This window comes from Sciurus vulgaris (assembly GCF_902686455.1).
Source record: "Sciurus vulgaris genome assembly, chromosome: 1".
Lineage (NCBI taxonomy): Eukaryota > Metazoa > Chordata > Mammalia > Rodentia > Sciuridae > Sciurus > Sciurus vulgaris.
This window is the reverse complement of record NC_136461.1, coordinates 180,413,586-180,435,797: the sequence shown is the minus strand read 5'-3', so window position 1 is coordinate 180,435,797 and position 22,212 is coordinate 180,413,586. Positions and strand designations below refer to the sequence as shown.

General features: G+C 37.8%; 1 pseudogene across 1 annotated transcript; it reads left to right on the top strand.

The window, feature by feature from the left end:
• Positions 1-14,445: 14,445 nt before the first annotated feature.
• Positions 14,446-17,079, top strand: LOC306655169 (KH homology domain-containing protein 4-like; annotated as a pseudogene). Its single transcript has one exon. The product of its transcript is annotated as a KH homology domain-containing protein 4-like (transcript).
• The last annotated feature ends 5,133 nt before the right edge of the window (positions 17,080-22,212 follow it).

Below are 22,212 nucleotides of genomic sequence, written 5' to 3'. Positions count from 1 at the left end.
TTAGATTGAAACCACTAATATATGAATATGTCTCAAGTGCTCTTCTTAAATACTATAAAAAGACTATTAAAGGCAAACTTAAATGGGCAATAGGAATCATCATCAAAGCACATTTAGGCAATTCTATTTATATTCATAATATAATATGGGTATGAGGAACTAATATCAGTATTCCACCAAAGGACAGTAAGAATAGCCAATACCGTCCACTAGAAATGCAATATGCAACCGTTTAAAGTTGAAAATTGTATAATAATGCTCACATAACTGACTATTAACTCCAATTTTGACAATATTATCATAGACCACCAATCCTTAAAAACCAAAAATGTTGTGCCTTATGTGGGCGGTAATAACTATGTCACCAAATCCCTCTCAGAATATATTAAAAATGACAGTGATCAAATAAAAGAATAACACAGTTAAAGAAACACGTATGCTACTCAGATTCCACAAGCAATTTAAAAGGTATGAAACAAATGATCCCTTCTCTGGGTGACATTAGTCTGACATAAACAATAGCTCCAGGAGAGAAACATACCTAAATATACTCTTGTCACAAGGACTTAGGTTGAAAAGAGGCAGAAAGAAAGCCCAGTGTTTTAATTTCTACCAACTGTTTCCCATTGTTTTCATCTTATTGCTGATCTTGGCCCTTATGAACACTCCACTCTATTTCTTAGAATTTCTAGAAACAGTGCATCTCAAAACTACAAGGGCATTGTGCAGACCAGGCCAGGAGAATGGTGGGGCCTACTGATATGGTGTGCTAAAATCATTCCTAGCACACACTGTGTGTTTAATAAATACAGGCTTCATAAATGAATGCACAAACTAACCAACTAGTTTATTGCTTAACTGTATACTTTGAATTAATTGTGTCTTTATTTTGGATATATTTAATTTTTAATTAACATACAGACACTAAAGCAACTTGGTCAGTATAAGAGTAAAGTCAAAAGCTTACTAGGTGAGTTCTAAATGGCTCAAGTTTAAAGCATCACTTTCTCAGATTTTACCTAATAGGTCTGTCCTCAGAGTCACTTTGGATTTGTTTGCAAAAAGTACCAGCCAAATTCAGATTTCTATTCTGGATGGGTTGAATATTTGAATATGAGAGCTTTTAATGAATGAGACTAATTTGTACATTTCCCTAGAAAATGTTTTATAAAATCTGAAAAGCAAAAACAATCATATTATACCAATATGTTTAATAACCAAAACAACATGGATAATTTCCTGCAAAGATACTTAGAATTAGTCCCTCAATAAGAAATAGAAGATGTAAATGTTCCTAAACCATAAATGAAATTCATTATTAAGTGAAATTCTATTCAGGTAATCCTAAGCATCTGAGACATGCTCCTGATTGTACTAAACTGTTAGAGAGTTTGTTGAAAACTTCACAGACTCTCTAAAAAGAGAAGAAACAGTATTTTTGAGGATAGTATAAACTTAATGCTAATATGATAGTAGCAAAGGCAACATTAAACTCACTTATGAATAAAATTGGAAAAAAATATATGTTGAATTTGTTCCATAAAAATAAGAAAATACTTTCTCTCACTATTAAGTGAATCTAAAAAAAAAAAGAAAATTACCATAGATGTCGAGATTAAAAAGGTATTTACCCGAGTACTGGGACTGGGAAGAGGAGGAAGGAGGGACCATGAGAAAAGATTGATGGATGGGTTCCAGCTGCCTTTAGATGGGAGGGAGATTCTTCATGTGCCATTGCACAGCAGTGTGACACAGACAAGTATGCACTGTATGTCCCAAAAAGCTAGAATAAAGGATTCTGAATATTTTCATCATAAAGTGTCTGAGGTAGATAGGTTAACCTGATTCAAATACTACAACATGTATGCATGTATTTAAACATCACATAGTTCCTCAAAATTTTTTGTTTTTGAGTTTTAAAAAAAAAATTTTAAAAAGGTCTCATTTCTCTACACTTGCAGCAAACAGAAAATAAACTCTAAAAGTAGCATTTTAAACAATAGAAATAAGCTTTTAAAAAAGAGATTTATGGGAAAAACTATAAAACCTTAACATAAGACATTTGAAAATATTAGGATCCATAGAAAGATGATGAAATGCAGTGTTTCCAAACACTAGGAATACTCACTGGAACCACATGAGTTGTTTCCTTTTTGTTTTTAATCACCGACTGCTAAACTCAGCTCTCAGATACTTTAACTGGTCTGCAGACTGAACTTTGAGAGTATGCAAAACTACTCAGGTGATCCTAGTATGGGTAAGTTTAAGAATCAGTGTTTTACTGGATGCCATACTGCCCACCCAGATCCCCAGTATTGGACAGAAATACCCATTCCCCAGCCACTGGGAGCAGTACTGGCAATTGACCATTCTCAGGTGACAGTTTACAGGATGTCCTCAAGGACTTCCAATTGAAGACAATAAAATTGAAGGCATTACATTTGAAGATCACTATGAAACTCTGCATGGGCACTCTTCACTACTCTTTGCTCCAATGATAATCACTGCCCTGAATCTGTGGTTTCTCATTCCCATACATTTATCTTTTACTACATATGGATGAACCCTTAACTGATACACAATACCGAATGATACCCTACTATACCTAGACATTTTTATTTATTTATTTTTTGGTTCACTGCTGGTTTATAGCTTTTTTTAAATTTATTTTTATTGTAAACAAATGGAATACATGTTGTTTCCGATTGTACATGAAGTAACAGCATACCATTTGCGTAATCATACATTTACATAGGGTAATGATGTTTCATTCAGTTATTTTTCCTTCCACCCCACCCCTCCCACCCCTCTTTTCCCTCTATACAGTCCTTCCTTCCTCCATTCATGCCCCCCTCCCACCCCCCATTATGTGTCATCATCTGCTTATCAGAGAGATCATTCGTCCTTTGGTTTTTTGAGATTGGCTTATCTTACTCAGCATGATATTCTCCAATTTCATCCATTTGCCTGCAAATGCCATAATTTTATTATTCTTTATAGCTGAGTAATATTTCATTGTATATAGATACCACAGTTTCTTTATCCATTCATCAATTGAAGGACATCTATGTTGGTTCCACAGTCTGGTTACTGTGAATTGAGCAGCTATGAACATTGATGTGGCTGTATCTCTGTAGTATGCTGATTTTAAGTCCTTTGAGTATAGGCCGAGGAGTGGGATAGCTGGGTCAAATGGTGATTCCATTCCAAGTTTTCTAAGGAATCTCCACACTGCTTTCCAGAGTGGCTGCACTAATTTGCAGTCCCACCAGCAATGTATGACTGTACCTTTTTCCCCACATCCTCTCCAACACCTATTGTTTCTTGTATTCTTGATAATCACCATTCTAATTGGGGTGAGATGGAATCTTAGTGTAGTTTTGATTTGCATTTCTCTTATTACTAAAGATGGTGAACATTTTTTCATATGTTTGTTGATTGCTCATAGATCTTCTTCTGTGAAGCATCCATTCATACCCTTAGCCCATTTGTTGATTGGATTATTTGTATTCTTGGTGTAGAGTTTTTTGAGTTCTTTATATATTCTGGAAATTAGTGCTCTATCTGAAGTATGAGTGGCAAAGATATTCTCCCACTCTGTAGGCTCTCTCTTCGCATTGCTGATAGTTTCCTTTGCTGAGAGAAAGCTATTTAGTTTGAATCTATTCCAGTTATTGATTCTTCCTTCTATTTCTTGTGCTAAGGGAGTCCTGTTAAGGAAGTCTGATCCTAAGCCAACATGTTGAAGATTTGGACGTACATTTTCTTCTATAAGATGCAGGGTCTCTGGCCTGATTTCAAGGTCCTTGATCCATTGTGAGTTGATTTTTCTGCAGGTTGAGAGACAGGGGTTTAGTTTCATTATGTTGCATATGGATTTCCAGTTTTCCCAGCACCATTTGTTGAAGAGGCTATCTTTTCTCCATTGCATTTTTTGGCACCTTTGTCTAGTATTAGAAAATTGTATTTATCTGGGTTTGTGTCTGTGTCCTCTATTCTGTACCATTGATCTTCCTGTCTATTTTGGTGCCAATACCATGCTGTTTTTGTTACTACTGCTTTGTAGTATAGTTGAAGTTCTGGTATTGCAATACTCCCTGTTTCATTCTTCCTGCTAAGGATTGCTTTAGCTATTCTGGGTTTCATATTCTTCCAGAAGAATTTTATGATTGCTTGCTCTATTTCTGTAAGGTATGTCATTGGGATTTTAATTGGAATTGCATTGAATCTGTATAGCACTTTTGGTAGTATGGCCATTTTGACAATATTAATTCTGCCTATCCAAGAACATGAGAGATCTTTCCATCTTCTAAGGTCTTCCTCAATTTCTTTCGTCAATGTTTTGTAGTTTTCATTGTAGAGATCTTTTACCGCTTTGGTTAGATTGGTTCCCAAGTTTTTGTTTTTGTGTTTTTTTTTTTTTTTTTTTTTTTGAGGTTATTGCAAATGGAGTTGTTTTCCTCATTTCCCTTTCAGCTGTTTCGTCGCTTGAGTATAAAAATGCTTTAGATTTATGCGTGTTGATTTTATACCCTGCTATTTTGCTGAATTCATTGATGAGGTTAGAAGTTTTCTGGAGGAGGTTTTTGGATCCTCTAAATACAGAACCATGTCATCAGCAAATAGTGACAGCTTAAGTTCCTCTTTTCCTATTCGTATCCCTTTAATTTCTTTAGTCTGCCTAATTGCCCTGGCTAGAGTTTCGAGGACAATGTTGAATAGAAGTAGTGAAAGAGGACATTCTCCCGTTTTTAAAGGGAATGGTTTCAGTTTTTCTCCATTAAGAATGATGTTGGCCATGGGCTTAGCTAAATAGCCTTTACAAAGTTCAGGTATGTTCCTACTATCCCTATTTTTTTCTAGTGTTTTGAGCCTGAAGGGATGCTGTATTTTGTCAAATGCTTCTTCAGTGTCAATTGAAATAACCATATGATTCTTATCCTTAAGTCTATTGACATGATGGATTATGTTTATTGATTTACGGATGTTAAACCATCCTTGCATTCCAGGGATGAACCCCACTTGATCGTGGTGCACAATTTTCTTAATATGTTCTTGGATACGGTTTGCCAATATTTTGTTAAGGATCTTTGCATCTATATTCATCAAGGATATTGGTCTAAAATTCTCTTTCCTTGATGTGTCTTTTCCTGGTTTGGGTATGAGGATGATATTAGCTTCATAGAATGAGTTCGAAAGGGTACCTTCCTTTTCTATTTCCTGGAATACTTTGAGAAGTATTGGAATGAGTTCTTCTTTGAAGGTCTTGTAGAATGTGGCTGAGAATCCATCTGGTCCTGGGCTTTTCTTGGAGGGTAGGTTTTTAATGGCATCTTCTATTTCATTGCTTGTTATTGATCTGTTTAAATTGTGTATGTCCTCCTGGTTCAGTTTGGGAGGAGCATATGTTTCTAGAAATTTGTCAATGTCTTCGGTAGTTTCTCTTTTGTTGGAATACAGATTTTCAAAGTAGCTTCTCATTATGTTCTGTATCTCAGTGGTGTCTGTCGTGATATTTCCTTATTCGTCACAAATTTTAGTAATTTGAGTGTTCTCTCTCCTTCTCTTTGTTAGTGTGGCTAAGGGTTTATCAATTTTGTTTACTTTCTCAAAGAACCAACTTTTTGTTATGTCAATTTTTTGAATTGTTTCTTTTGTTTCAATTTCATTGATTTCGGCTCTGATTTTAATTATTTCCTGTCTTCTACTACTTTTGCTGTTATTCTGTTGTTCTTTTTCTAGGGCTTTGAGCTGTAATGTTAGGTCATTTAGTTGTTGACTTTTCATTCTTTTCTGGAATGTGCTCCATGCACATTTTCCTCTCAGTACCACTTTCATAGTGTCCCAGAGATTTTGATATGTTGTATCGTCATTCTCATTGACCTCTAAGAAATTTTTTAACTCCTCCCTGATGTTTTTTGTTATCCATGTTTCATTCAACAGCATATTATTTAGTCTCCAGGTGTTGGAGTAATTTCTGTTTTTAATTTTGTCATTGATTTCTACACTCAGTCCATTGTGATCTGATAGAACACAAGGCAGTATCTATTTTTTTGCATTTCCTAAGGGCTGCTTTGTAGCATAACATATGGTCTATTTTTGAGAAGGTTCCATGTGCTGCTGAGAAGAAAGTGAATTCACTCATTGATGGATGGAATATTCCATATATGTCTTTTAAGTCTAGGTTATTGATTGTGTTATTGAGTTCTATGCCTTCTTTGGTTGGTTTTTGTTTGGAAGATCTATATAGTTGTGACAGCAGTGCATTAAGGTCACCCAGAATTATTGTGTTGCAGTCTATTTGATTCCTGAAATTGAGAAGGATTTGTCTGATGTACAGGGATGCACCATTGTTTGGGGCATAAATATTTACTATCATTATGTCCTTCTGATTTATAGTTCCCTTAAGCAGTATGAAATGTCCTTCTTGATCCCTTCTGACTAACTTTGGCTTGAAGTCCACTTTATCTGATATAAGGATGGAAACCCCCGCTTTTTTACTGAGTCCATGTGTGTGGTAGGTTTTTTCCCATCCTTTCACCTTTAGTCTGTGGATGTCTTTTTCTATGAGGTGAGTCTCTTGCAGGCAGCATATTGTTGGGTCTTTCTTTTTAATCCATTCTGCCAGTCTATGTCTTTCAATTGATGAGTTTAGGCCATTAACGTTCAGGGTTATTATTGAGATATGATTTGTATTCCCAGTCATTTGGCTTATTTTTGGTTTTTAAGTTGGCTTGGTTTCTCCTTTGAGTGGTTTTTCTCAAAGGCAGTTCCTCCCTTTGCTCACCTACATTATTATTTTTCATTTCCTCCTCATGGAATATTTTGTTGAGAACATTCTGTAGCACAGGCTTTCTATTTGTAAATTCTTTTAACTTTGTTTATCATGGAAGGATTTTATTTCATCTTCAAATCTGAAGGTTAGTTTTGCTGGGTATAGGATTCTTGGTTGGCAACCATGTTCTTTCAGAGCTTGAAATATGTTGTTCCAGGCCCTTCTAGCTTTTAGGATCTGGGTTGAGAAGTCAGCTGCTATCCGTATTGGTCTCCCCCTATATGTAACCTGATGCTTTCCTCTTGTGGCCTTCAAAATCCTATCTTTATTTTGAATGTTAGGCATTTTCATTTTAATGTGCCTTGGTGTGGACCTGTTGTGATTTTGTGCATTTGGTGTTCTATGAGCCCCTTGTATTTGATTTTCCATTTCATTCTTCAGGTTTGGGAAATTCTCTGATATTATTTCATTGAATAGATTGTTCATTCCTTTGGTTTGTATCTCTGTGCCTTCCTCAATCCCAATAATTCTTTAATTGGTCTTTTCATGATGTCCCATAGTTCTTGGAGATTCTGATCATGATTTCTTACTATCTTCTCTGTTTGGGCAACTTTATTTTCAAGATTAAATATTTTGTCTTCATTGTCTGAGGTTCTGTTTTCCAAGTGGTCTAGTCTTCTGGTGATGCTTTCCATTGAGTTTTTTATTTGTTTATTGTTTCCTTCATTTCAAGGATTTCTGTTTGGTTTTTTTTTAGAATCTCTATCTCTTTGTTGAAATAATCTTTTGCTTCCTGCAGGTGCTCTTTCAGCTTATTGGTATTATCATTCATTGCCTGAGTTTGCTCTCTTATCTCATCCTTTGCTTCATGAATCATCTTAATCATGTATAATCTGAAGTCCTTTTCTGACATTTCTTATAACATACTGTCATTGGATTCTATTACTATAGAATCTAGATTTGTTTGGATCATTTTCTTCCCTTGTTTTTTCATGTTGTTCATGTATCTTCCCCTCTACCAGTGCAGATCTGGGGTATGCAGATTTCCCCCTATAGGCTTATAGTGGCCCTATAGGCTTCCAAAACCCTTTCCTTAAGGGGAGATCAATATTAGAAGTGCCCAGTTGAGACACTATGCAATTCTAGACCAAATAACCACTATGAGGACAATAACAAAATTGTCATAATAAACAGAATGAGTTCAAATATTATCTTCAGTAAAACAGATTTGCAATAAGGTCTGCAGTTTCAAATGGAGGACAAAGAGGATGCAGAGGGATGTAGAATGTGGCTGTTAATGGGATAAGAAAAGAATATACAGAAGTTCCAGATAATAGAAAGGGTGAGTGTGTAATCAAAAGAAATTGGATGTTAGCATGCAAAAAAGGGAGAAAGAGTCTCTGAGGGAACAGGTAAACAAAAGAAAAAGAGAGCAAGAAAAGTAAAGAAATAAAAACTTAAATTTTTTCAATAAGGAGAAAAAAGAAAATTTACAGTATAACAGTCATATAGTAATGAAACCTCCCAGAGTTCAGTAGCCTGATGCATGAGAGGTACCTGACAATGAGCTTCAAGCCTCAAGCAGGCATCTCAGGATGGGTTTTGCCCCACCTAAAGATTGGAGCTATGGCTTCCAGGATTATCCAAGATGGCTGCTCTGGCTTCAAAATGTGTTGGCAAATGGGGAGCTGCAGCTCAGGGTGTGGCCGTGGTCAGCAGGAGGTCCTGGAGGTGGAATGCAGTTCGTGAGTCAGGGGTCCTGGAGATCGGGTGTGTTTGGTATGGTTGTGGGATCCTGGCTGGTTACAATCAGTCACTCTGGGGTCCCCATGATAGGGTGCAGTCAGTTGGTCTGGGGGTCCTGGCGGCAGGGAGCAGTCAGTCAATGTGAGAGCCCCAGAGGCAGGGAATGATCAGTTGGGCTGAGGGATCCTGGAGACAGGGCTCAGTCAGTCCAGCCAGGGGTCCTATGGGACCTGGCTGTTGTCTCAAAATGGCAGCAGCCACGTGTAATCAAACCTGCAGGTACTGTCACAGTGAACTTCCAGGCAACAGCAGGCAGCTGGTACTCCACTGGCTGTCGGCAATCAGTTTGCTGACTGTTGTCAGACGATTGGGAGGTGAACCTTGTGCGTTGGGTAATGGATAGGGGTAAGGCAGGGGATGGACAGGAGAGAGGCAGGCAAATGGTGGATGATAGGTGCCTGACAGTGAGCAATCTGCACTCAAAAAATTCGTCGATATGCTGGCAGACTCCAGGTGATCACAGCAGACAAATGGGGTAAATAGCAGGGGATCAATAAACAGCAAAAACTGCCTCACCAAGAAACAGATATCCTCTGCTTGAAACCGGAGTTATGGAGCAACAAGGAATGCAGCCTCCCTCTAGTCCGCCATCTTGGATCTCCTATACCTAGTCATTTTATGTGCTCAAAATCTGTAAGTCATTCACATTACTATAATTCTAATTCATTTATTTATACTGCTTCATAGATTGCCCGTTTATGTATATTCTATAGTTATCCATATTCCTCTTGAATTATTGTATTGCATTTGATATCTTACATTTAGGATGATCTCCTTTTTTCCCTTAATGGTGTTAGAGGATTCAATGTGCCTGAAACAATTTATAATTTCTTTAAATATACAAGACAAAAGCTCTTGGTGGGATGGAAAGTTAATAAAGATGGCATTATAAAAAGAAGAAAATGACTTAAAAGAGTAATATAAGGTTGTAAAAAAAGAAGATAAAAGCTAACTGGGATCCTGGTCTCCTTTGGCCCAGCTAAGAGAATTTTTTTTCCCCCGGTGGTATTTCTGGCAAAACTTCTCTTTTCTTTCTCTTTATCACAACTACATTTCCCAAAACATTTCCAAAACCCCTCATCTCTTTTCCTTCGGAAGTGCTGTAATTACATGGATGGAGTTGGGTCCTGCCATTGGCAACTTTCTTTTCCTCCTCCTTTGTTATGTCTTCTGTTCACACAAAGGATTGTATGAGAGTTGAGAGCTCAAGTTTTGTCATGAAACAGACTGCCATCTATGAAGGGGAGTTACTTAGTCTAATTTTCAAACGGGTCATCTGGAAAAATGGAAATATAATGTAAAATAAAATTCTTCTTTGTATATTCAGGACAAATGTGAAATATCCCTATAAAGTCACTGGACCCATGCCTAATCCAAAGTACTCAGTAGATTTTGTTTTCAGCTGGTCTATGTTCCACATAAAATCTGATATCAACCATAATCAAAGATTATTGCCAACATGTGATGGCTGCCATAAACAAATGCATTTGTTAGAAAGCTCTTCTTGGAATTAGTGCATTTCTGACTTCTAATTGGATGAATTCCCTTTGGTTCTCAATTAATGAAATAATAATAAATGATAAACAATTCCCAAAAGTGAACTTAAGGTAACCACTGATAAATTAGATTCATATGCACTTTTATATTACCTAATACATAATGGTTTTGATCATGTCTAATTCAATAGATTCTACAAGTTATATTCTCCTAAACTTATTGTAACACTCTTGAAAAAAGTAATAAAAGTGAATTGTATATTTTATGTGAGGAATTGTAAGTTCAGAGTATTTTCATAGGTGGTTTCATAGAAACTGAGGTTCCCCTGGAAGTGCATGCACAACGTGATGGGTGTGACCATTCTTCTGGAGAGTGTTTTCTTAGCTTTTGTCATATTTCAAAAATAATCTGACTTACAAAATTGAACAAATTCTGATTTACTTAAACCAAGTTTTAATGAATGATGAACAACAAGCAAAACCTTTCCTTTTGGGCTGATACTGGTAACCTGTGATTCAAAACATCCTTGCATGTACATAGCGTTGATCCAACTTATCCTGTACACCTTGCCACATAGCACATTTATTTCATGTCAGTCAGTAGAGATACCCTGAAAGAAACCACTTCTACATTAGAGCTAGTATGAACTATCATTCTAGTTTGCTGGAATGGTCCTACTTTCTACTTGTGCCCCCACATAATTATTAATAGCACCCCTTTCATTCTCAAAAGTATTCTATTTTGACCAATAAATTTCATTACCACCACAAAAAATAAGACAAAGCACTCTTTTGATAAGGCAATTTCATCCTGCAGAAAAAAAAGAAACTGAACTTCAAACACAGTCATTCTTTCCAGCAGTCAAAAAAAGATGAGCAAAAAAAAGTCTTAACAATACTCAAAGTCCTTGTCCCAAACAGGGACTGCCAGCCCTCTATCAGATTCTCACTGAGGAGGCAGAATGGACCAGGTGATTGGAAAGAAGTTGTTCTCCAATCTGCATATCTTAGGAGGAAGGACTGGCTGAATAGCACCAGCACTTGTACCAATGTTGCCCTTTCACTGATCAAACCACCTGACCTCTGAGCTGATCCAACTACTTTTATATCATTGTAGATTCACAGAATTCTTAGTCCGTATCCCAAAACTGACTTCATAATTCAAAAAAAAAAAAAATTGAAAATATACGACCAGTAGTCTGTCCTATGTGCCATTTTAAATGGAAAATATTTATTATATTTTCAATGCTTATCTTCGATGCAGTAAGAATATACATATGTAAGAATGGATGGAAAAAATGCTTTTATAATTGCAAATGTTATAAGTTAGGATCAAATGAAAGTTGAACAGGGCATTGTTTTGAATATTACATTAAATACAAGGCCACAAAAATGCACTCAATCTTACATTAGTGATGTGGAACTCTTAAGACGGACACCATCCCAAGTTTCAAATTTACTTTCCACAAAGGCAATTTTTAAATAAAATAAAGTGGTAATACAAGAAAAAATAAAGATTCAAAATTTTATATCTAAATTTGGAATTAAGGGTAAGACAATATGCTATGTGGAAAGTGTCTTTATCATGTGAAAATCTCTCTAGAGAAATTTCTTTCTTTTAGAAAATTGCTAGAGCTTTAAGTAAATTGAATTAAAGTGAATATCTGATGCCAGTGAGGGTTAGGTAAATATCACTGGAATCCACCTGGCTTAAGGAATAAAAATCCTCTTGTTGAAAGTATTTTATTGAGAAAAGAAAATGATTCAAGTATACAATCTCCAAGGGGGAAGAAAAAAAAAAAACTAAAACCTAAGAAATAAGTACCACAATGCAAAAAAAAAAAAAAAAAAAAAATCAAATGGGACCCACATTCTAATAGAAGTGTTGATGGTCTCACTAAATGTTCTTACACTACTGAGATTTCTCCTGCAGCTTGAAATGAATGGAAGTTCAGCTTTAACTGGCCCATAGGGACATGTGCCCTGCTCAAAAATCCAGTTTCACCAAGTGAGGTAAAACCCAATTGTATGTCAACCTTGAAGGAATGACTGTTTTTTATTTGGCTTAAGAATGTGATATGCAGAACATGAGCTGGGAACGCAGTTTAACCCAGTTCCCACCCAAAGCCTAAATCCAAATGAATCCTTCTTGGGTTTTATCTGCCTGGCACAATAGAGGTTCTGTCAAGTTAAAAGAAGGTTGTGAGGTGATGGTCTGAGTGGACTCCTCTACACAGCTAGTGCCAGGAAACTGGAATTTTTATGAAATTAAACCATATCCTTTCTGAACTTTCAGTTCTCAATTATACCCCACCATTCCTCCCATTGGAAGCTATTTGAAAAGGCATACTATACTATCAATAAGAGGGTAAGCAAGTAAGGCCAGCCACACACTTACTAGCTCCTGAACCTTCTATATACTCCCATCCCGTTAGGCAATCCTGCTTCTTATCCTATTAATAAGGGACAACATCCTACCGAGTATGGTAGGTTTGGGGAGAGATGTCTTTGGGGTGGAAAAGGTATCTTTTCCACCACTGAACTGACCTTAGATCATCATTTTGAACCACTGGAAAATCAAAGCAAAGTGTTTCTGATATAACCTCATGACGATGCCAAGTCTCTGGTTGCTCAAGAGAAGATGCAATTTTTACATATTCCCAACTAGAGTTTTTGTACATGAGAATAAGAGTTTGGATCTTATTCATGGTACCTAATGGAAGCCAGAAATATCTGATTTCTTACTGTCTCTAAATATCTTCTAAGTCCTGTGAACTTAGGGTATGTTAGAGACCCAAGGACTACGTAAAAGAATATATTTTACCACAGTTTTGGGTGGTCATCAAGTGGCATTTGGAAATTTCAAGTTGTCTAGAAAATGTATCAAACAATACAGTGTTTTAGAACTAGTATTTTAAAACTTTTGTTTAGAAAAAAGGAACAATAGTGCCAGTAAACGATTGTTTTGTAATATAAGTAGGTATTTGCATTAAGTAGCTAGTAACTCAAATGGCTCTATATAAATAGGTACCAAGTCTAATAAGGCTCACATAGCTACATCTTTCCTTCTCATTGACTGAAATTTTCCTACTTTACCATGCTCTCATGTAAATCGGGAAAAATTTTTTATGGTAGTTAAATCAACCATCACAACATGGTAGAAGGGAAATGATCTGTCAACTTGACTGGGCCAAGGTGGCCAAATAGTTGGTCCAAGGTCTTTCTGGTTCATCTTTGAGCATGTTTTTGGATGACATTAACATTTAAATTGGTAGACTGAAGAAAGCAGTCTTCCCTAATGTGGAGGCCTCATTCAGTCAGGTGAAGCTCTAAACAGAACAAAAAGACTGACCCCCTTTTACAGTAAAAACAAAGGTTTCTACTGCCCAGCTGCCTTCAAACTGGGACATTAGATTTCTCCTGTCTTTGAACTTGAACCTCTTTGGACTTGGCCTGGAACTTGCATCTTTTGCTGCCTTGGTTCTTAGCCGCCAAACTACTACCACACCATTGGCTTTCTTGCATCTCCAGGTTGCTCTCTGCAGATCTTAGGACCCACCACCCTCTATAATAACACAAGCTAATTCCTTATAATAAAAATAGGTTGTTTATTCTATTTCTCTGGAAGGAACTAAAAAATACACAAGGAAAAACACCAAAATAACTACAAAATTCACCAAATAATTACAAAACAGTCTTTGGAATCGAATTCTAATCAAATGACTAAATATATGCTTAAACATTTAGGGAGCAAAGGTACCTGAAGGACAGAGAAAAATAAAATAGTGACTAGTAAGAAGAATGATAGTTTAGCTAAGAGAAAAGGAATGCTTGTCCAATAAGAGAACTTTTGCAAATGAAATTCAGTGAAAAGTACATGAAAAAATATAAACAAGCACTAGATGGTGAACAGAATCTTTCAGTGTAAGAAACAACCCCAATCTAGCCAAAATCATCATTGGCATACAAAATCCAGTTATTTCACATTTTCATTTAGCATTTCACTGTTTATTCAAATTATGTCAAGTCCTCCTGAAATTTGGGGACCTGAGTTAGCTGTGCTATATCACGTTAAGAAAAATGAAAGGTCAAGTCACCAATTGGGAGAAAATAATCTCAACACATACATATTGAAGGACTTACACACACGATCACATTAAGACTTCCCATTGCTTAGTAATAGTAAGACTAATAACTGAAGTTTAAAAGTGGGAAAAGTAGCCTGGCATGATGGCACATGCCTGTGGTCCCAGTGACTTGAGGAGTTGAAATAAATAGGAAAATAAAAGGATCGAAAGTTTGGGACCATCCCAGGTACTTAGTGAAAACCTGTCTCAAAATAGGGGGAAAAAAATGCAGAGGTTGGCCATGTCCACAGGGAGCGCGACACATCCTGGAGCTGGCGGGCGCCGCAGCAAATGGGACCAACCAGCTCCAGCCCCACATCTCTTCCTCCCACCTGAGGCTCCAGGGGGTGAAGTCTCCAGCAGTGGGGAAAGCCCTGGAGGTACCACAGCTGCTCCCTCAGGAGCCTTGGATGCTGCTGCTGCTGTGGCTGCCAAGATCAATGCCATGCTCATGGCCAAAGGGAAGCTGAAACCAACACAGAATGCTGCTGAGAAGCTTCAGGCCCCTGGCAAAGGCCTAACTAGCAATAAAAGCAAGGACGACCTGGTGGTAGCCGAAGTATAAATCAGTGATGTTCCTCTCACATGTAGGAACTTGCTGACTCGAGGACAGACTTAGTTGAACTGCTGTGTCAACTCGAGGGAGGTTCATGACAACTGAGGAGAAAGCTAAAGTGGGACCAGGGGCCAGACACGGGAATTAGTGGACAGAGCTGTAAACCGCATCACAGAAATTATCACCAATGGTGGTGAAGGCTGCCACAAGGACAAGTCCAACTTTTAATGGTACAACAGTTACTGTCTATCACCAACCAGCACCTATTGCTCAGCTGTCTCCAGTTGTTAGCCAGAAGCCTCCCTTCCAATCAGGGATGCATTACGTTCAAGATAAATTATGTGTGGGTCTAGAACATGCTGTACCCACTTTTAACGTGAAGGAAAAAGTGGAAGGTCCAGGCTGCTCCTATTTGCAGCGCATTCAGATTGAAACAGGTACCAAAGTCTTCCTATGGGGCAAAGGTTCAGGCTGCATTGAGCCAGCATTAGGCGAGAAGCTTTTGAACCTATGTATATTTACATCAGTCATCCCAAACCAGAAGGCCTGGCTGCTGCTAAGAAGCTCTGTGAGAATCTCTTGCAAACAGTTAATGCTGAGTACTCTAGATTTGTGAATCAAATTAATACTGCTGTACCTTTACCAGGCTATACACAACCCTCTGCTATAAGTAGTGTCCCTCCTCGACCACCATATTGTCCATCCAATGGCTATCAGTCTGGTTACTCTGTTGTTCCCCCTCCTCAGCAGCCAGTTCAACCTCCCTACGGAGTACCAAGCATAGTGCCACCAGCTGTTTCTTTGGCACCTGGAGTCTTGCCAGCATTACCTACTGGAGTCCCACCTGTGCCAACACAATACCCAATAACACAAGTGCAACCTCCAGCTAGCACTGGACAGAGTCCCATGAGTGGTCCTTTTATTCCTGCCACTCCTGTCAAAACTGCCTTGCCTGCTGGGCCCCAGCCCCAGCCCCAGCCCCCACTCCCAACTCGACCCCAGGCACTGAAGAGGCGATTCACAGAGGAGCTACCAGATGAACAGGAATCTGGACTTCTTGGATGCCAGCATGGACCCATTCATATGACTAATTTAGGTACAGGTTTCTCCAGTCAGAATGAAATTGAAGGTGCAGGATCGAAGCCAGCAAGTTCCTCAGGCAAAGAGCGAGAGAGGGACAGGCAGTTGATGCCTCCACCAGCCTTTCCAGTGACTGGAATCAAAACTGAGTCTGATGAAAGGAATGGGTCTGGGACCTTAACAGGGAGGACGATTATCCAGCCACAAAAATGAAACCTACAGAGAAGGGATTTGGCTGGGTGGCTTATGCTGCAGATTCATCTGATGAAGAGGAGGAACATGGAGGTCATAAAAATGCAAGTAGTTTTCCACAGGGATGGAGTTTGGAATATCAATACCCTTCATCACAACCACGAGCTAAACAACAGATGCCATTTTGGATGGCCCCATAGGAAACAGTGGAACAGTTTTGACCCTCGATGACTCTTCTTAGCAATAATGCATGCATTTGATTTAACAAGACTCTGGGGCCTGTATCGGAAACCATCTTGGACTTTTGCAGAATTTAGAAGTGGAGTGTCTTCTTTCTTCAAAGGGGTTCCATTTTTTAAAGAGATTCTCTTTTCTGCAGTGGCATTAACATCTGCTAAAATTTACTTAGAATCACAAATTTGTCTGAGAAGCTTTTTAACAGTTGGTGAAATGTGCTTGTCTAATGAAGCATTAGACAGGGTCATTCCCATAGATGTTTGGCCTGATCCAGCCTTTTCCAAATGTTAGCCTCTACTCTCACATAAAGTTTTATTGGTATTTTACTACTGTTGGGTCAATGTTGATAACTGGTTACAAACAAAACCTTACTATTTATTAGTGGGGAAATAATTTTAAGATCATTCTTTCCTTTTCAATACCTAAGAGATCCTCATCCCTGCTTCAGTTTGGATTCTTTCTGTTTTTGAAAATGCTATTTTACTAATTTAAAATTGTCAAATGCAGCTGGATCCTGGCTAGGAAAATGAAGTTTTTTTTCATTGTGAGTTTTTATTGGAATGATCCAAAGTGGGCACCTTCAGGCACATTGGTCTCACATAGCCATTGCGGTTTTTATTGCCCTGTAAGCTCCTTGTCTTCAGCTGGGTCAGAGAAAACTACTTGACTAAAATCTGGTCTGAACTCATCACAGAAATGAAACACAGTGGTCTGTCTCTCAGAACTTCTTGCAACAAAAATAGAGAGATTTTACTATACCAATAGGATGATGGACTTGGTGACAGATTGCAACTTGTCCTTTTTTCTTGGCATTACAGGTTTTGCCAAAAGAACTTTTTTGGGGGGGGAGGTGATGGGGATCGAACCCAGGGCCTTATGCTATACAGATTCAATGCAATTCCAATTAAAATCCCAATGATGTACCTTACAGAAATAGAGCAAGCAATCATAAAATTTATCTGGAAGAATAAGAAACCCAGAATAGCTAAAGCAATCCTTAGCAGGAAGAATGAAATAGGGGGTATCGCAATACCAGAACTTCAACTATACTACAAAGCAATAGTAACAAAAACAGCATGGTCAACAAAATAGACAGGTAGATCAATGGCACAGAATAGAGGACATGGACACAAACCAAAATAAATACAATTTTCTAATACTAGACAAAGGTGCCAAAAATATGCAATGGAGAAAAGATAGCCTCTTCAACAAATGGTGCTGGGAAAACTGGAAATCCATATGCAACAGAATGAAACTAAACCCCTCTCTCTCACCCTGCACAAAACTCAACTCAATGGATCAAGGACCTTGAAATCAGACCAGAGACCCTGAACCTTATAGAAGAAAAAGTAGGTCCAAACCTTCAACTTGTTGGCTTAGGATCAGACTTCCTTAACAAGACTCCCATAGCACAAGAAATAGAAGGAAGAATCAATAACTGGAATAAATTCAAACTGAATAGCTTTCTCTCAGCAAAGGAAACTATCAGCAATGCGAAGAGAGAGCCTACAGAGTGGGAGAATATCTTTGCCACTCATACTTCAGATAGAGCACTAATTTCCAGAATATATAAAGAACTCAAAAAACTCTACACCAAGAATACAAATAATCCAATCAACAAATGGGCTAAGGATATGAACAGACACTTCACAGAAGATCTACAAGCAATCAACAGATATATGAAAAAATGTTCACCATCTTTAGTAATAAGAGAAATGCAAATCAAAACTACACTAAGATTTCATCTCACCCCAATTAGAATGGCGAATATCAAGAATACAAGCAACAATAGGTGTTGGAGAGGATGTGGAGAAAAAGGTACACTCATACATTGCTGGTGGGACTGCAAATTAGTGCAGCCACTCTGGAAAGCAGTGTGGAGATTCCTTAGAAAACTTGGAATGGACCCGCCATTTGACCCAGCTATCCCACTCCTCGGCCTATACCAAAGGACTTAAAATCAGCATACTACAGAGATACAGCCACGTCAATGTTCATAGCTGCTCAATTCACAATAGCCAGACTGTGGAACCAACCTAGATGCCCTTCGATTGATGAATGGATAAAGAAACTGTGGGATCTATATACAATGGAATATTACTCAGCTATAAAGAATAATAAAATTATGGCATTTGCAGGCAAATGGATGAAATTGGAGAATATCATGTTAAGTGAGATAAGCCAATCTCAAAAATCCAAAAGGCAAATGATCTCACTGATAAGCAGATGATGACACAAAATGGGGTGTGGGAGGGGGGCAAGAATGGAGGAAGGAGGGACTGTATATTGGGAAAAGAGAGGTGGGAGGGGTGGGGGGAAAGGAAAAAAATAATGGAATGAATCAAACATTATTCTATGTAAATGTATGAATATGCAAATGGTATGCTGTTACTCCATGTACAAACAGAAACAACATGCATCCCATTTGTTTACAATAAAAATAAGTTAAAAAAAAAAAAAAAAGATCAGAGACAAGGTTAAAAAAAAAAAAAAAAAAAAAAAACTCATATAACCAGAATCATCTCCTATTGCTTGCTCCTGAGTCCCAATTAACAAAGAAATTGGTCATTGAATTGGGATGTTTTTAGTACCAAATGCTACAATTTGAAAATAAATGGAGATGGAACGAGAAACACTGAGGCTCTCTGACATTGAGAGCTGAGAAATTTTCAATTCTTGCCAGTCTAAATAGAAAAGTTAGTTGATTAAACTACCACCTACTATATTTTGAAATAGATCCTATGTGTAAGGACAGGAGTTCTAGCTGCTAGATATAAAATGTGAAAGTTTGTCAGTTACTTACTTCAGATTTTGATAAAATGCTACAAGAGAGAAATTCTCCTGACTCAAGGTATTACAGCTGTAGGGGTCAGTTAGGGAGTTGCACAACTTTGTTAGGAGAGGTCCAGTAATTCAAGATTGCCAGTCATTGTAGTAGTTAATTTTTTTTCCTTTGGGCTTTGGCTAGGAATAGATAAAATTGAGCAGGAATTGAGAAAGTTGTGGATGAAATGATCATAGACTTTTACAATAACATAAAGCCAATAAAAATGAAAATAAAGAATTCTCTCAAGGAATGAAAAAATACATTTAATCTAATTAAAATAGGGCAGACATTTGTGTAAAATTATGCAGGTAGATCAAAGGAACACAATGAAGAGCCTATAAATAAATCTATGCATTTACAGTAAATTGATTTTCAACAGGGTGCCCAAAACACACAATGGAGAAAAGACAGCCTCTTCACTAAATGGTGCTGGGAAAACGAGATATGCACAGCAGAAGAATAAGATCAGCCTCTTATCTCATGCCATATACAAAAATAAACCCAAGGATTGTTTCAAGATGACAGAATGGAAGAGGTTGCTTTCCTGGTAGTCCTGTGGCATGAAACCAGAAAAGCAGATGGGCAGCTTCTCAGCAAAGTGGGTGGAGAAAAGGGGGCATGGGGAGACTTTACTGGGAAGATATTCAAGGCAGATCAGGGACCCAGGACATAGGCTGTAACAAAACAAGAAATTCCCAGCATCACTGCTGCCACCACCAGTGCCAGCTGGAGTGGTCTCTCCACAAGCAAAGTGGAGAGATAAGGGAATTAAAGGAACCCACATTTTTAGGAGGCATGTGGCATGTCTGGGTACAAAGAAATTAGAGACCAAAGACACTGGCAGACTAATGTGAAAGGCGTGCAGCACAATATCCTTGTGCAGAAAAGAAACTGCATCTCTCCCAGCAACCTGAAGAGGACAGAAGGAGCCATTATGCAGGCAGGCCGTAGGGGCTAGAAGCCGTGAGGTTCCATTCCTGGCAAACCCAGCAGGGCTCAAAATACAGACTTGGCTAACCTGCAATGCATGACATACAGAATGCCTAAGTGACCAGAAGGAAAATCAAACATGCCGAGGGGTTTACACAGGAGAACACAGGTCATGAAAACACCTGGCTCCACCCCTCTCCCTTGATTCTGATGGCTAGTAGGAACAGCTGGAAGGGACACAGTTGGACAGGAATTTAAAAGGGTGAACATAAGAGTGATGGAGTTTGAAGACCAAACCCGAGAGTCCAGGAAATGTGGTGTCCATAGGTGATGGAGGGGACAAAGGATTGGCTCCTTCACCATAGGAGTGGAACCAGAGGAGATTTCTGGGGTGCAATACCCCAACATGTTCCAGCAAATTCGAGACTCTGGAGGTGTGCCAATTTAAAGTCTTCAGGTCAATCACCATGCATTGAAGAACCTGGAGCCCACATAAGCCTACACCCTGCTTCCAGAAGCTCCATCTGCAGGACTCTCTCTCATACTCCAGTGATCCTACTCTGAGGGTGAAGCAGACATCACACTCTGGGCCACTCCACCTAACACTGCTGAGAAAGGGAAGCCAGGAATTTTTTGAATTCCATTGAAAATAATTCTTTAACTTTTCATCAAGATTCTTTTCCTCGTTTCTGTTTAATTGTTAACTAAATGGTTCATGGATACTTATACATTTTTGTCACTTTTTTCTCATTTCTAGAATTTTTAGAAGGGAGTTATTTTGCATGACTATTTTGAGGATTAGTATGTTTGACTCATATTTCAGTTTTGTATTCTTTTATTTTTAATTTTTATTTTTTTTTAATTTTTACTTTATATATTTTTTCTCTAACTTTTCTGTTTCCCTTGATTCTCTTTCTCTCTCTTCTTCTGCTAATAGCCAAACTCTATTGTTCTCACTTTCATTCTTCCATTAATTCTTTCATTATACCTTCTCCCCTCTTCCCTAATCATCACATTTTACAATAACTGTGGGCAATAACTGATCACATCATTTTGGTTTATTGTGACAATTAACATTGTAAATGTCATAGCAGTAACTATTTAGTTTAATGCTGTATATTGTTTGCATTGGTGGTCATTATTTGTCTTCCCCTGAACTGTGAGTTACTAGAAACCTTCAGAAACACTAAGTCTACAGAGTAGAAATTCTACTGTCACAGATCCGTACCATTAGGTGGGTAGACAAAAAAACAACATGGAAAGGGAACAAATCACCCCAAATCAACCATGATAACAGAATCCATGAACATCACATGGAAGAAATGTCATACAAGGAGTTTAGAAAGTTCATAAGTAAACTGATTTGTGAGGCAAAGGACAATGTAAGGAAATGCAGGAAGTGCAAAGAGAAAATACAAGAAGTGAAAGATCACTTCAATAAAGACAGAGATTCTGAAAAAAAAATCAAGTGGAAATCCTCAAAATGAAGGAATCAATAAACTAAATTAAAAATTGGAAAGAATCCACAGTAGACTAGACAACTTGGAAGGTACAGTTTTGGAAAACAAAGACAAAACACAATCTTGAAAATAAAGTTGACCATGGAGAAAAGGTGTTCAGTGACCATGAATGGAACTTCTAGAAATATGGGATAATACAAAAAGACCAAGTATAAGATTTACCAGGATAGATGAAAGCTTGGAAATACAAACCAGAGGAATGCACAATAGACCTGCACCAAGACACATTATTATGAAAATTCTAACATAGAAAAATGATAGAATTTTAAAGGCTGCCAGAGGAAAGTGACAGTTACATTTAGAGGGAAACCCATCTGATCTCACTGATTTCTCAACCCAGACCCTAAAAGCAAGGAAGTCTTATAATAACATATACCAAGCTATGAAAAAAACAAAAGTGCCAGACAAAAAATTAATACCCAACAAAATTAAGATTCAGAACTGATGGTGAAATAAAAACTTTCCATGATAAATTAAAGTTAAAAGAATTTACAACTAGAAAGCCTGCACTACAAAACATACTCAAGATAATATGAGGAAGAAAAATAAAAGTGAAAATAAGCAAAGGGGTGAATTACACTAGAAAAAGTCAAAGGAGAAACTAATTCAAATTAAAAATGAGGAATAAATCAAAATGACAGGGAATAAAAACCATTTCCCTAAATA